This window comes from Mytilus edulis, chromosome 4 (assembly GCF_963676685.1).
Source record: "Mytilus edulis chromosome 4, xbMytEdul2.2, whole genome shotgun sequence".
In the NCBI taxonomy this organism is placed as follows: Eukaryota; Metazoa; Mollusca; class Bivalvia; order Mytilida; family Mytilidae; genus Mytilus; species Mytilus edulis.
Genome location: NC_092347.1, coordinates 38,080,182 through 38,095,584, shown reverse-complemented (window position 1 = coordinate 38,095,584; position 15,403 = coordinate 38,080,182). Strand labels below are relative to the sequence as shown.

General features: G+C 33.7%; 3 long non-coding RNA genes across 3 annotated transcripts; all 3 read right to left on the bottom strand.

Moving 5' to 3' along the window:
• Positions 1–3,238: 3,238 nt before the first annotated feature.
• LOC139519644 (uncharacterized) lies at positions 3,239–5,601 on the bottom strand. Its single transcript, XR_011663638.1, has 3 exons — positions 5,533–5,601; positions 4,488–4,552; positions 3,239–4,246 (listed from the first exon to the last, which is right to left on the bottom strand). It is a non-coding gene; the product is annotated as an uncharacterized lncRNA (long non-coding RNA).
• Positions 5,602–5,950: 349 nt separating this feature from the next.
• Positions 5,951–7,621, bottom strand: LOC139521844 (uncharacterized). The gene is made up of 4 exons (XR_011664077.1): positions 7,534–7,621; positions 6,972–7,177; positions 6,529–6,597; positions 5,951–6,174 (listed from the first exon to the last, which is right to left on the bottom strand). It is a non-coding gene; the product is annotated as an uncharacterized lncRNA (long non-coding RNA).
• Positions 7,622–7,981: 360 nt separating this feature from the next.
• On the bottom strand, positions 7,982–10,684 carry LOC139521843 (uncharacterized). The gene is made up of 4 exons (XR_011664076.1): positions 9,735–10,684; positions 8,962–9,212; positions 8,521–8,589; positions 7,982–8,182 (listed from the first exon to the last, which is right to left on the bottom strand). It is a non-coding gene; the product is annotated as an uncharacterized lncRNA (long non-coding RNA).
• Between the last annotated feature and the right edge of the window lie 4,719 nt (positions 10,685–15,403).

The window sequence follows — 15,403 nt, the reverse complement described above, 5'->3', positions numbered from 1 at the left end:
TAAGAATAAAAAATTTGTAAGGGTTCCACGGAACCCAGTGTCTCGCCTACTTTTGTTGTTAATCGCAGACTCAACAAAAATGAGGAAAAACATCAATAAAATTTGCCCTCTCGATACTGTTTTTTGATTGACAGAAGCTTCCAAGTTTGGTAAAAAATCCAGGATAGTTTATGAATCTAATAAATGTTTTATAAACTTTAACTGCAGACTGTATGTAATGTTAACTGGAAGAAAAACTAAGTCCATTTATAAGTAAAATACAGAAAAAGTGATTTTTTTTTACAAAATTTACTTCTGAATAATATCTTATGATCAGAAACAAGCTTTTGTCTTAGTTTGGTAGAAATCCAGGGTAGTTTAAGAACATTATAAAAATTTTAAAAACTTAAACCACAGAGTGAATGTTTTGTTTCTGGCAAAAAAACTAAGTCCATTTATAAGTAAAATACGGAAAAGTGGAAATTTATTTTTACAAAATTTTCTTCTTGATACTATCTTATGATCATAAACAAGCTTCTGTTCAAGTTTGGTACAAATAAAGGATAGTTTATGAAAGTTATTAAAATTTTTAAAAATTTAACCACAGAGTGAATGTAATGTTTCCTCGCAGAAAAACTAAGTCCATTTATAAGTAAAATACGGAAAAAATGGCATTTTATTTTTACAAAATTTACTTCTGGATACTTTCTTATGATCATAAACAAGCTTCTGTCTAAGTTTGGTAGAAATTCAGTATAGTTTAAGAAAGTTATTAAAATTTCAAAAACTTTAACCACAGAGTGAATATTTGTGGACGCTGCCGCCGCTGCCGTTCTCAATTAAAAGGCTCGACAAAAAACAGTAAAAATTTGATATAGACCACCGGTATTTGTTCATGATGATCAGCAATTTTCTTCTGATGCAGCTTACTACCTAGTAGCTTTTTAATTTACCTATCCTAATTCTAATATATCTCGAAAAATATAGTGATGTTATTTCGCTTTAGGTTTAAATGAAGTAATTATTTACATAGGCAACAATGATAGCCTTTTTGGGTTCTGCGTTTTCACTATAAAAAATTTCTTGAAATATCTGTCAAATTCTTAATTTTTAAAACTTGTGGGTGTAAATAAAACTGCAAAACACATTTAGAACACAGAATAATTTTGCTCATCACCGAGAGTTTCTTCCAGTGTTCTCGCTATTTCTGACTTACAGGGCAGCAGAAAATAAATTTATTTCTACCTATTATCTTGGATTTAAAAATATGTGGCACCAGTCATTCTAAATTACTTGCTTTTAACATATAAGGATGACATGTTGTCAAGTTTGCTCGTGAAAACTGATAAATTTATTCACATGGCATAATTGTGCTTTTAAAAGATCAATCTTATCTTTTTGCGGATATTTTTTAGTGGATTTTATGCTATAGGCACCTTCAAGATCCAGAAGTATTTTCACTTAATATATAATAAAAGACGATGTGCTATGATGATCTATGATTTTGAGACATCACTCCACAAGAGACCAAATGACACAGAAATTAACAACTATAGGTCAATGTTCAGCCTTTAACAATGAGCAAATAAAAAGTGTACATGGTGTAAAACAATTCGCTTTTGTTTTGTGAAAATTGTTCTCAATTAAAAAGTTTACAGATATATCTAAGCTGCATACTATAATTCTAGTACAAACATGTAAACAAGATGCAAAAAATCATAAATCAGTGTTTGCATTTGCTAAAATTAGTTCATGTGAATTCCAGTCACTGGATAATCGTCAATAAAAGTGCAAATTTACGTCATCTTTAATTGAAAAGCATCGTATTTTTGCAAGGATAATAAAAAGAAAAGTTCTGATGGTCAACAAAATAGAAATCAAATACTCTGTTCAGTTTTGTCTTCAAGAAAGGGAGGAGAGTCAGAGAATATGACAATAATGTGTTATGATATAATATTAGTCAAAGAATAGAAAGTGAAATATATAATGTTGTAGGGAATCTGGAAAACAGCAACTAAATTACTTATGAAAATTGGGGATGGGGGGTGGGTTGCTTATAAAAAAATTGTGATTTTCTTCAACCGAATTAAAATTTGTGAAGCAATTTTGCCTAAATAATTCTTTCTTAAATATTTAATGCGCTTTAACTGGAATGAAAAGTTACAAATAGCACACCACACAGTTATAACATGGTCCTAGGGCATGAAAGACTAAAAATAAGTTGGGGTCAATTTAGACTAACACATATTTACATATAAAAGTGAATATTTTACAGACTAAGTGAACTCTTTAAAATGGAATTCAACCAATTCAACTTTTATGTACATAGCTCTTAATCAGGGAAATTGTAGAATCTACATTTACTGAACTCTTCTCTTAAGCCCAACAGTTATTTCAAAGTGCATTTCTTTTAGACAATAAACACAAATAAAAAAAAAATAACACTTGTTTTGATATTTTTTAAGGTGTAGTGCACTACTTATGGGACAAATTATATCAAAATTATAGAAAAGTCTATCGGCTCTAACTCAAAATATGGACAATAATAAGTTAAGGTGGTTTGTAATTCAATAATATACAAAATTTTACATTACATTTAGCTAGGTTCACACTGCCTACCAGATCAACTCAATCAAGCCCGATCAAGACAAATTACGTGATCAGGAGACTGGTCTGACTCCATCTACAAGGATGTTTGGGATAGTCTACCCTACTCATCATCGATCTGACCATCTACCCGAGAGTTTTTGACATGTCAAAAACAATCGAGTAAGGACCGAGAAGCAAGTCACTCGAGAAGAGATTGAGAATTCGTCGAGTAGTGGTCGAATTGATTGGGAAAGGATTGTTTAGAGATCGAGATTGGTCGGAATACAACAAAATTTCCGATCAGTACTCGACCTTTTCGACCTTTGCTTGACTAATCGAGTACTGATCAGAAATCTTGTTGTATTCCGACCAATCTCTATCTCTACACGATCCTTTCAATTGGACCACTACTCGACGAATTCTCGATCTCTTCTCGAGGGACTTGCTTCTCGTTCCTTACTTGAGTGTTTTTGACATGTCAAAAACTCTCGGGTAGATGGTCAGATAAATGACGAGTAGGGTAGACTATCCCGAACATTCTTGTCGATGGAGTCAGACCAGTCTCTCGATCACGTAATTTGTCTTGATCGGGCTTGATCGAGTTGATCTGATCAGCAGTGTGAACCTAGCTTTAAGTACATATAGTACACAAATTATTGTTTTACAGAAACTATATTATTTTACATTCCCTGAAAGTAAGGTGTTTCATCAATATTCTCCTGTTTTTTTGATTTGTCAAAAATTCGGCCAAAGATGCTTAGCATAACTCAATGCATGAAAAGTTTAATGGCCGTTGCTTTGTAAAACAGTTCCAGTACTCTGGTACTGCTCAAATCACAGAAGAGAATGTCTTAGTTATATTGGTAAACTGTGCACTAAAGAAACTTCTAGTATGAGGCATTAAACAGGTGCATTACCTCCCCTTGAAAATGTTAAACTTATGATCAATTACAATAGAGTCGAGTACCTGTAGCAATAGGCTTGATATTTAGTCAAGAAATGTCTGACTGGTAGTAAATAAGGATAACTTACATATTGATACATGTAATCTCTTATATGGTATCATTAAACCAATTTTGACAATAATATTTTTGATTTCCATATAAAACCATTGCCATACTTAAATTATTTTCAATATTTTTGTTATTTTTAGATTCTCCATTCTTAACCAATGTAAATATTAACTTAAGAAACATTTTATCTGTTGAGCCACAATAATAAAAATCGATTGCATTTAATGGTAGAGAGAAAAAGAAAGTTGAGTGAAAATTCAAAACACAATACATTAACCTTAATTAAAACTTCCACCGTTGTTGAAAATGGAGAATCTTTACATTTATTATTTTAGAATTTATCAACTACATTCTTTCTCTTGTTTATGCAAGATTTATATGAACCGTTCATATTGGAAACTGTTCAGTAGAGTTAGAAAGACCCTTAAGGGAAATATGGTCACTCTTGGTCTTCTTCAGACTGGCAGTAAAATCCTTGCAAAAGTAAGGCATCTGTTTGGTAGTACAAATTGGAAGCCATGTCCAGTGTCAGAATGGGGATGTTAAAACTGATGTCTTGTGAAGAGAGTCCTCAGCTGTCAACATGTTAAGAACCTTCACAACATCTCTAAGGAGTATGGAGAATTAATCACACAATTATATCCTTCAGCCACAGTAATAGTTATCTGAAAAAGAAATACACTTTTCAATTTTCTGTATTTTAAGAAACTGAAATAGGCAAAAAATAGCAAACTGGGAATAACAATTAAAGCAGAGACTTTTTCATAATAATAATTTTTCCCTTCCTAAAACTTGACAGGTCATTCCAGAAAATATTAAATTGTAAAAAGATTATACAAATCACATGGGAATTTACAAGATCTTAAATAGAAAATTTTATAAATCTATAAAATAGTTCTTTCTTACTTTTTAAAGTCAACTCTAATAGCCATTTCCAACATCAATCTGTTAGTACAAGATGGAATGCTAAACTGAAAAATAAAATGCTTAGTCATTGAAAATAGTAAAAAATGAATCACTGTTGGTATACTAATTTATATGTACATTATATATAAAAATAGATATACAACATTTTAAGGGAGTTGGCTTCTCAGTTTCAAAATAATTAACTTTTCAAAACACTAGCATATATATTGATAGGGGATTAATAAAGGAATCAAAAGAGCAAAAAAATATATAGGTCATCTTGCTTGTTTTCGAGATATTAGCCATTGAAATTTTGGCGGGAAAATGTTCTCTCTTGACTTTTTATCATTTACAAGTCCTCAAAAACTATTTAAAAGTAATTAAAATTTTATAAGATTTTAACAGACAGCTTATCATACATGTAAATGAATTATAAAAAGAAAAATGGGGGTCACCAGGCTTAATTTGTTAATGCATCCTCAAATGGATAAAACTAGAGGATTCTGAAAATCTGACCAAAATTCCAAAAAATGACAAGCAAGCTTCCTTAAGGTAAAAGAAGATGCAAAGAACACAATGTGACAACATCCCAACAACACCAACAAATATGAAATACTTTCCAACATCTGAAACCTCAAAGAGTGAGAATCCCTGTCAGCCTTGACACCTTAGGGGGAGATTTTGCGTGAATGACATTTTGAAGTTAAATATCTGACCTGTACACTAACTTATCTACAAAACCAGTGGCGGATCCAGAACTTTTCATAAAGGGGGAAGGGGGCCCCGCTGACTGACCTAAAGGGGGGGCGTTCCAGTCAAGCTTCAGTGATTCCCTTTGGATCCGCCTATGAAAATACCAATAAAACCAGACAAAGATCTCTATCTAGTTGGAGTTGACATAGCAAAAATGATTTGCAATTACTGGTACTAATAAATTAAACATTAAAGCTACTGACCAAAAGTTTTCAAGCCCAGTGATAGCTGACGGTTTCTTTTTATTGACAGTATGATAAAATTTGTTTAAATAGAGGAATTATATACTTACTTGTATTTAAGATATCTTATACCACAAGTCTTACTACCCTTCATGAAAACATTGGCACTGTTTTATAACCTAAAAAGGAATTAAAATTAACACAAATTATATATTTTACAAACTTGTTAAATTGCCAGCCTAAATTTTTATTAATCTATTCTGTATTCTGATTGTGTAATAATGAGTTATCTCCCGATGAAAGAAACATTCTTGCTGTTTATTGTACTAGTCTCCTTGAAGTAAAAATTCTGTTTGGATTTACTTTTCATGGTATAAAATTTTATTCCTGTACCAGAAAAACATTTATCAAACTGATAAATATCTATTTTTGTGTGTTGTAAATGTGCAAAATAACAAAAATATGTGTTGCCTTACAGATATTCCTTATAGACTTTTCACATTTTCCCTGATAATGTACAGAATTAATTGGCTTAAATATACTTGCATTATTTCTTTCATGACAAAGCCTCAGACTTGTTTGAAGATCAATGTAATTATTAATCTTCATTCCAGCTGCTATCCTTGCTGCTTGATTGCTTACATGGCAAAGCCTCAGACTTGGTTGAAGATTTAAGTAAACATCTTCCATGGAGTTGCTACTCATCTGCCATCTGGACTGAAACTTGGACTGGCCGGCTTCTTGAACAAAAACTAAAATTATCAATTAAATTATATTTATAAGACTTCTGTTGGTTAATATAAATGAAATAGACATATATTCCTTCAAGCTTCATAAATTCTTGACCTACATCAACGGGGCCATTTTCAGCGTCTTATTTGGTGAACAATTGTAATTTTGTTGGAACTTCATTCCGTGGTTTAGTTTAAGCCTGCATACAAGTCTTTACAATAACATCAGTGTGATCAATTTAAAATTTTAGAACCTTTAGTCAACAACAAAAAACCATATGACCTCTTTCAACTTTAAGCCTAGTGCACGTTTTTATCCTGTAAACTTGTTTTATGATGATAAAATTTGTTTAAATAGAGGAATTATATACGTACTTGTATTTAAGATATCTTATACCACAAGTCTTACTCCCCTTCATGAAAACATTGGCACTGTTTTATAACCTAAAAAGGAATTAAAATTGACACAAATTATATATTTTACAAATTTGTTAAACTGCCAGCCTAAATTTTTATTAATCTATTCTGTATTCTGATTGTGTAATAGTGAGGTGAGTTATCTCCACATGAAAGAAACATTCTTGCTGTTTATTGTACTAGTCTCCCTTGAAGTAAAAATTCTATTTGGATTTACTTTTCATGGTATAAAATTTTATTCCTGTACCAGAAAAACATTTATCAAACTGATAAATATCTATTTTTGTGTGTTGTAAATGTGCAAAATAACAAAATTGTGTGTTGCCTTACAGATATTCCTTATAGACTTTATCACATTTTTCCTGATAATGTACAGAATTAATTGGTTTAAATATACTTGCATCATTTCTTTCATGACAAAGCCTCAGACTTGTTTGAAGATCAATGTAATTATTAATCTTCATTCCAGCTGCTATCCTTGCTGCTTGATTGCTTACATGGCAAAGCCTCAGACTTGGTTGAAGATTTAAGTAAACATCTTCCATGGAGTTGCTACTCATCTGCCATCTGGACTGAAACTTGGACAGGCCGGCTTCTTGAACAAAAACTAAAATTATCAATTAAATTATATTTATAAGACTTCTGTTGGTTAATATAAATGAAAAAGACATATATTCCTTCAAGCTTTATATCCTGACTTACATCAACGGGGCCATTTTCAGCGTCTTATTTGGTGAACAATTGTAATTTTGTTGGTACTTCATTCCGTGGTTTAGTTAAAGCCTGCATACAAGTCTTAACAATTTGATAACATCAGTGTGATCAATTTAAAATTTTAGAACCTTTAGTCAACAACAAAAAACCATATGACCTCTTTCAACTTTAAGCCTAGTGCACGTTTTTATCCTGTAAACTTGTTTTATGATGATAAAATTTGTTTAAATAGAGGAATTATATACGTACTTGTATTTAAGATATCTTATACCACAAGTCTTACTCCCCTTCATGAAAACATTGGCACTGTTTTATAACCTAAAAAGGAATTAAAATTGACACAAATTATATATTTTACAAATTTGTTAAATTACCAGCCTAAATTTTTATTAATCTATTCTGTATTCTGATTGTGTAATAGTGAGGTGAGTTATCTCCACATGAAAGAAACATTCTTGCTGTTTATTGTACTAGTCTCCCTTGAAGTAAAAATTCTATTAGGATTTACTTTTCATGGTATAAAATTTTATTCCTGTACCAGAAAAACATTTATCAAACTGATAAATATCTATTTTTGTGTGTTGTAAACGTGCAAAATAACAAAAATATGTGCTGCCTTACAGATAATCCTTATAGACTTTATCACATTTTTCCTGATAATGTACAGAATTAATTGGCTTAAATATACTTGCATTATTTCTTTCATGACAAAGCCTCAGACTTGTTTGAAGATTAATGTATTTATTAATCTTCATTCCAGCTGCTATCCTTGCTGCTTGATTGCTTACATGGCAAAGCCTCCGACTTGGTTGAAGATTTAAGTAAACATCTTCCATGGAGTTGCTACTAATCTGCCATCTGGACTGAAACTTGGACTGGCCGGCTTCTTGAGCAAAAACTAAAATTATCAATTAAATTATATTTATAAGACTTCTGTTGGTTAATATAAATGATCCTTCAAGCTTCATATCTTGACCTACATCAACGGAGCCATTTTCAGCGTCTCATTTGGTGAACAATTGTTATTTTGTTGGTACTTCATTTTGTGGTTTAGCCAAAGCCTGCATACAAATCTTTACAATGAATTCAGTGTGATCAATTTTAAATTTTAGAACCTTTAGTCAACAACCAAAAACCATTTGACCTCTTTCAACTTTAAGCCTAGTGCACGTTTTTATCCTTTAAACTTGTTTTATGATGATAAAATTTGTTTAAATAGAGGAATTATATACTTACTTGTATTTAAGATATCTTATACCACAAGTCTTACTCCCCTTCATGAAAACATTGGCACTGTTTTATAACCTAAAAAGGAATTAAAATTGACACAAATTATATATTTTACAAATTTGTTAAAATGCCAGCCTAAATTTTTATTAATCTATTCTGTATTCTGATTGCGTAATAGTGAGTTATCTCCCACTGAAAGAAACATTCTTGCTGTTTATTGTACTAGTCTCCCTTGAAGTGAAAAGTTCTATCAGGATTTACTTTTAATGATATAAAATTTTATTCGTCTACCGGAAAAACATTTATCAAACTAATAAACATCTATTTTTGTTTGTTTTAAATGTGCAAATTAACAAAAATGTGTGTTGCCTTATATGTAATCCTAATATAGATTTTATCACATTTTCCCTGATAATGTACAGAATTAATTGGCTTGAATATACTTGCATTATTTCTTTCATGACAAAGCCTCAGACTTGTTTGAAGATCAATGTAATAATTAATCTTCATTCCAGCTGCTATCCTTGCTGCTTGATTGCTTACATGGCAAAGCCTCGGACTTGGTTGAAGATCTAAGTAAACATCTTCCATGGAGTTGCTACTCATCTGCCATCTCGACTGAAACTTGGACATTCCTTTAAGCTTCTTATCCAGATCTGTGTCAATGGCGCAATTTTCTGTGTCTTTGCTCTTTTTGCCTGTAATTCATTAACCATTTTCATTTTATCTTTTAATCAGTATTATGAAGACTGTTTATTATGATCACATCATTAATTCTGAAATATTATGATCACATCATTAATTCTGAAATATTATGATCACATGTATGCAGATAATTATCAGAATGTGGTGGCTAACCAAAACAATCTGATGAATACATTTTGAACAAACAATCTAAACAAAGTCATATTTTCCCAATTAAAATGTAAATAAATATGTAAATAAATATCCAAATTGTCAATATTAAGTCTATTTGTTGTAATAATTAAATTAGAAATTAATGTGATGCCTGTTTTATTTCAAATCCTAAATTGGGGGGATCAGTCTATTTACAAATACAATAATTCTTTTAGAATTATATTTCATTAGAGAATAAATTTGAACAAGAAATTAATGACAATTTTGTAATAAAATTTCAAGTAGACTTGAAAAACTGATTTTTATTACCTAAATTTTTTTTTAAAACAGTTTAAATACAATTGTTATGACAAAATACTTACATCATTATCTGGTAACTAAAATGAAACCATCTTTCTCCAGGTGTAGGACTGAACTTTCATCTGTGCTCATCCATCTTAACATGCCTGTCCGTTGGATCCTTTGACGCCACCTAGAAGAAACTTGGACAAAAAGGCATACAAACACACACACAATCTTATCTTAACATACCTGTTGTCTGATCCTTTGACGCCACCTAAAGGAAATTTGGAGAAAAAGGCATACAAACACACAATCTTATCTTAACATACCTGCTGTCTGATCCTTTGACGTCACCTAGAGGAAATTTAGAGAAAAAGGCATACAAACACACAATCTTATCTTAACATACCTTTCCGTTGGATCCTTTGACGGCACCTAGAGGAAATTTGGACAAAAATGCATACAAACACACAATCTTATCTTAACATACCTTTTCGTTGGATCCTTTGACGGCACCTAGAGGAAACTTGGACAAAAATACATACAAACACACAATCTTATCTTTACATACCTTTCCGTCCAATCCTTTGATGGCACCTAGAGGAAACTTGGACAAAAATACATACAAACACACAATCTTATCTTAACATACCTTTCCGTTGGATCCTTTGATGGCACCTAGAAGAAACTTGGACAAAAATACATACAAACACACAATCTTATCTTAACATACCTTTCCCTTGGATCCTTTGACGGCACCTAGAGGAAACTTGGACAAAAAGGCATACAAACACACAATCTTATCTTAACATACCTTTCCGTTGGATCCTTTGACGGCACCTAGAGGAAACTTGGACAAAAAGGCATACAAACACACAATCTTATCTTAACATACCTTTCCCTTGGATACTTTGACGGCACCTAGAGGAAACTTGGACAAAAATACATACAAAAACACAATCTTATCTTAACATACCTTTCCGTTGGATCCTTTGACGCCACCTAGAAGAAATTTGGACAAAAATACATACAAACACAAAATCTTATCTTAACATACCTTTCCGTTGGATCCTTTGACGCCACCTAGAAGAAACTTGGACAAAAAGGCATACAAACACACAATTTTATCTTAACATACCTTTCCCTTGGATCCTTTGACGGCACCTAGAGGAAACTTGGACAAAAAGGCATACAAACACACAATCTTATCTTAACATACCTTTCCGTTGGATCCTTTGATGCCACCTAGAGGAAACTTGGACAAAAAGGCATACAAACACACAATCTTATCTTAACATACCTTTCCTTTTGATCCTTTGACGCAACCTAGAGGAAACTTGGACAAAAATGCATACAAACACACAATCTTATCTTAACATACCTTTCCGTTGGATCCTTGACAGCACCTAGAGCAAACTTGGACAAAAAGGCATACAAACACACAATCTTATCTTAACATACCTTTCCGTTGGATCCTTTGACGGCATCTAGAGGAAACTTGGACAAAAAGGCATACAAACACACAATCTTATCTTAACATACCTGTTGTTTGATCCTTTGACGCCACCTAGAGGAAACTTGGACAAAAAGGCATACAAACACACAATCTTATCTTAACATACCTTTCCTTTGGATCCTTTGACGCCACCTAGAGGAAACTTGGACAAAAATGCATACAAACACACAATCTTATCTTAACATACCTGCTGTCTGATCCTTTGACGCCACCTAAAAGAAACTTGGACAAAAAGGCATACAAACACACATTCTTATCTTAACATACCTTTCCTTTGTATCCTTTGACGCCACCTAGAGGAAACTTGGACAAAAATGCATACAAACACACAATCTTATCTTAACGTACCTTTCCGTTGGATCCTTTGACGGCACCTAGAGGAAACTTGGACAAAAATGCATACAAACACACAATCTTATCTTAACATACCTTTTTGTTGGATCCTTTGATGCCACCTAGAGGAAATTTGGACAAAAATGCATACAAACACACAATCTTATCTTAACATACCTTTCCTTTGGATCCTTTGACGCCACCTAGAGAAAATTTGGACAAAAAGGCATACAAACACACAATCTTATCTTAACATACCTTTCCTTTGTAACCTTTGACGCCACCTAGAGGAAACTTGGACAAAAAGGCATACAAACACACAATCTTATCTTAACATACCTTTCCTTTGGATCCTTTGACGCCACCTAGAGGAAACTTGGACAAAAAGGCATACAAACACACAATCTTATCTTAACATACCTTTCCTTTGGATCCTTTGACGCCACCTAGAGGAAAACTTGGACAAAAAGGCATACAAACACACAATCTTATCTTAACATACCTTTCCTTTGGATCCTTTGACGCCACCTAGAGGAAACTTGGACAAAAAGGCATACAAACACACAATCTTATCTTAACATACCTTTCCTTTGGATCCTTTGACGCCACCTAGAGGAAACTTGGACAAAAAGACATACAAATACACAATCTTATCTTAACATACCTTTCCTTTGGATCCTTGACAGCACCTAGAGGAAACTTGGACAAAAAGGCATACAAGCACACAATCTTATCTTAACATACCTTTCCATTGGATCCTTTGACGGCATCTAGAGGAAACTTGGACAAAAAGGCATACAAACACACAATCTTATCTTAACATACCTGCTGTCTGATCCTTTGACGCCACCTAAAAGAAACTTGGACAAAAAGGCATACAAACACACAATCTTATCTTAACATACCTTTCCTTTGTATCCTTTGACGCCACCTAGAGGAAACTTGGACAAAAATGCATACAAACACACAATCTTATCTTAACATACCTTTCCTTTGGAATCTTTGACGGCTGAAGGCACCTAGAGGAAATTTGTAGAAAAATGCATACACACACACAATCTTATCTTAACATACCTTTCCGTTGGATCCTTGACAGCACCTAGAGGAAACTTGGACCAAAAAGGCATACAAACACACAATCTTATCTTAACATACCTATCCTTTGGATCCTTGACAGCATCTAGAGGAAACTTGGACAAAAAGGCATACACACACACAATCTTATCTTAACATACCTTTCCTTTGGATCCTTTGACGCCACCTAGAGGAAACTTGGACAAAAAGGCATACAAACACACAATCTTATCTTAACATACCTGCTGTCTGATCCTTTGACGCCACCTAGAGGAAACTTGGACAAAAAGGCATACAAACACACAATCTTATCTTAACATACCTTTCCATTGGATCCTTGACAGCACCTAGAGGAAACTTGGACAAAAAGGCATACAAACACACAATCTTATCTTAACATACCTATCCTTTGGATCCTTGACAGCATCTAGAGGAAACTTGGACAAAAAGGCATACAAACACACAATCTTATCTTAACATACCTTTCCTTTGGATCCTTTGACGCCACCTAGAGGAAACTTGGACAAAAATGCATACAAACACACAATCTTATCTTAACATACCAGCTGTCTGATCCTTTGACGCCACCTAGAGGAAACTTGGACAAAAAGGCATACAAACACACAATCTTATCTTAACATACCTTTCCATTGGATCCTTGACAGCACCTAGAGGAAACTTGGACAAAAAGGCATACAAACACACAATCTTATCTTAACATACCTTTCCGTTGGATCCTTTGACGGCATCTAGAGGAAACTTGGACAAAAAGGCATACAAACACACAATCTTATCTTAACATACCTTTCCTTTGGATCCTTTGACGCCACCTAGAGGAAACTTGGACAAAAAGGCATACAAACACACAATCTTATCTTAACATACCTTTCCTTTGGATCCTTTGACGCCACCTAGAGGAAACTTGGACAAAAATGCATACAAACACACAATCTTATCTTAACATACCTGCTGTCTGATCCTTTGACGCCACCTAGAGGAAACTTGGACAAAAAGGCATACAAACACACAATCTTATCTTAACATACCTTTCCTTTGGATCCTTTGACGCCACCAAGAGGAAACTTGGACAAAAAGGCATACAAACACACAATCTTATCTTAACATACCTTTCCGTTGGATCCTTTGACGCCACCTAGAGGAAATTTGGACAAAAATGCATACAAACACACAATCTTATCTTAACATACCTTTTCGTTGGATCCTTTGATGCCACCTAGAGGAAATTTGGACAAAAATGCATACAAACACACAATCTTATCTTAACATACCTTTCCTTTGGATCCTTTGACGCCACCTAGAGAAAATTTGGACAAAAAGGCATACAAACACACAATCTTATCTTAACATACCTTTCCTTTGTAACCTTTGACGCCACCTAGAGGAAACTTGGACAAAAAGGCATACAAACACACAATCTTATCTTAACATACCTTTCCTTTGGATCCTTTGACGCCACCTAGAGGAAACTTGGACAAAAAGGCATACAAACACACAATCTTATCTTAACATACCTTTCCTTTGGATCCTTTGACGCCACCTAGAGGAAACTTGGACAAAAAGGCATACAAACACACAATCTTATCTTAACATACCTTTCCTTTGGATCCTTTGACGCCACCTAGAGGAAACTTGGACAAAAAGACATACAAACACACAATCTTATCTTAACATACCTTTCCTTTGGATCCTTGACAGCACCTAGAGGAAACTTGTACAAAAAGGCATACAAACACACAATCTTATCTTAACATACCTTTCCATTGGATCCTTTGACGGCATCTAGAGGAAACTTGGACAAAAAGGCATACAAACACACAATCTTATCTTAACATACCTGCTGTCTGATCCTTTGACGCCACCTAAAAGAAACTTGGACAAAAAGGCATACAAACACACAATCTTATCTTAACATACCTTTCCTTTGTATCCTTTGACGCCACCTAGAGGAAACTTGGACAAAAATGCATACAAACACACAATCTTATCTTAACATACCTTTCCTTTGGAATCTTTGACGGCTGACGGCACCTAGAGGAAATTTGTAGAAAAATGCATACACACACACAATCTTATCTTAACATACCTTTCCGTTGGATCCTTGACAGCACCTAGAGGAAACTTGGACCAAAAAGGCATACAAACACACAATCTTATCTTAACATACCTATCCTTTGGATCCTTGACAGCATCTAGAGGAAACTTGGACAAAAAGGCATACACACACACAATCTTATCTTAACATACCTTTCCTTTGCATCCTTTGACGCCACCTAGAGGAAACTTGGACAAAAAGGCATACAAACACACAATCTTATCTTAACATACCTGCTGTCTGATCCTTTGACGCCACCTAGAGGAAACTTGGACAAAAAGGCATACAAACACACAATCTTATCTTAACATACCTTTCCATTGGATCCTTGACAGCACCTAGAGGAAACTTGGACAAAAAGGCATACAAACACACAATCTTATCTTAACATACCTATCCTTTGGATCCTTGACAGCATCTAGAGGAAACTTGGACAAAAAGGCATACAAACACACAATCTTATCTTAACATACCTTTCCTTTGGATCCTTTGACGCCACCTAGAGGAAACTTGGACAAAAATGCATACAAACACACAATCTTATCTTAACATACCTGCTGTCTGATCCTTTGACGCCACCTAGAGGAAACTTGGACAAAAAGGCATACAAACACACAATCTTATCTTAACATACCTTTCCATTGGATCCTTGACAGCACCTAGAGGAAACTTGGACAAAATGGCATACAAACACACAATCTTATCTTAACATA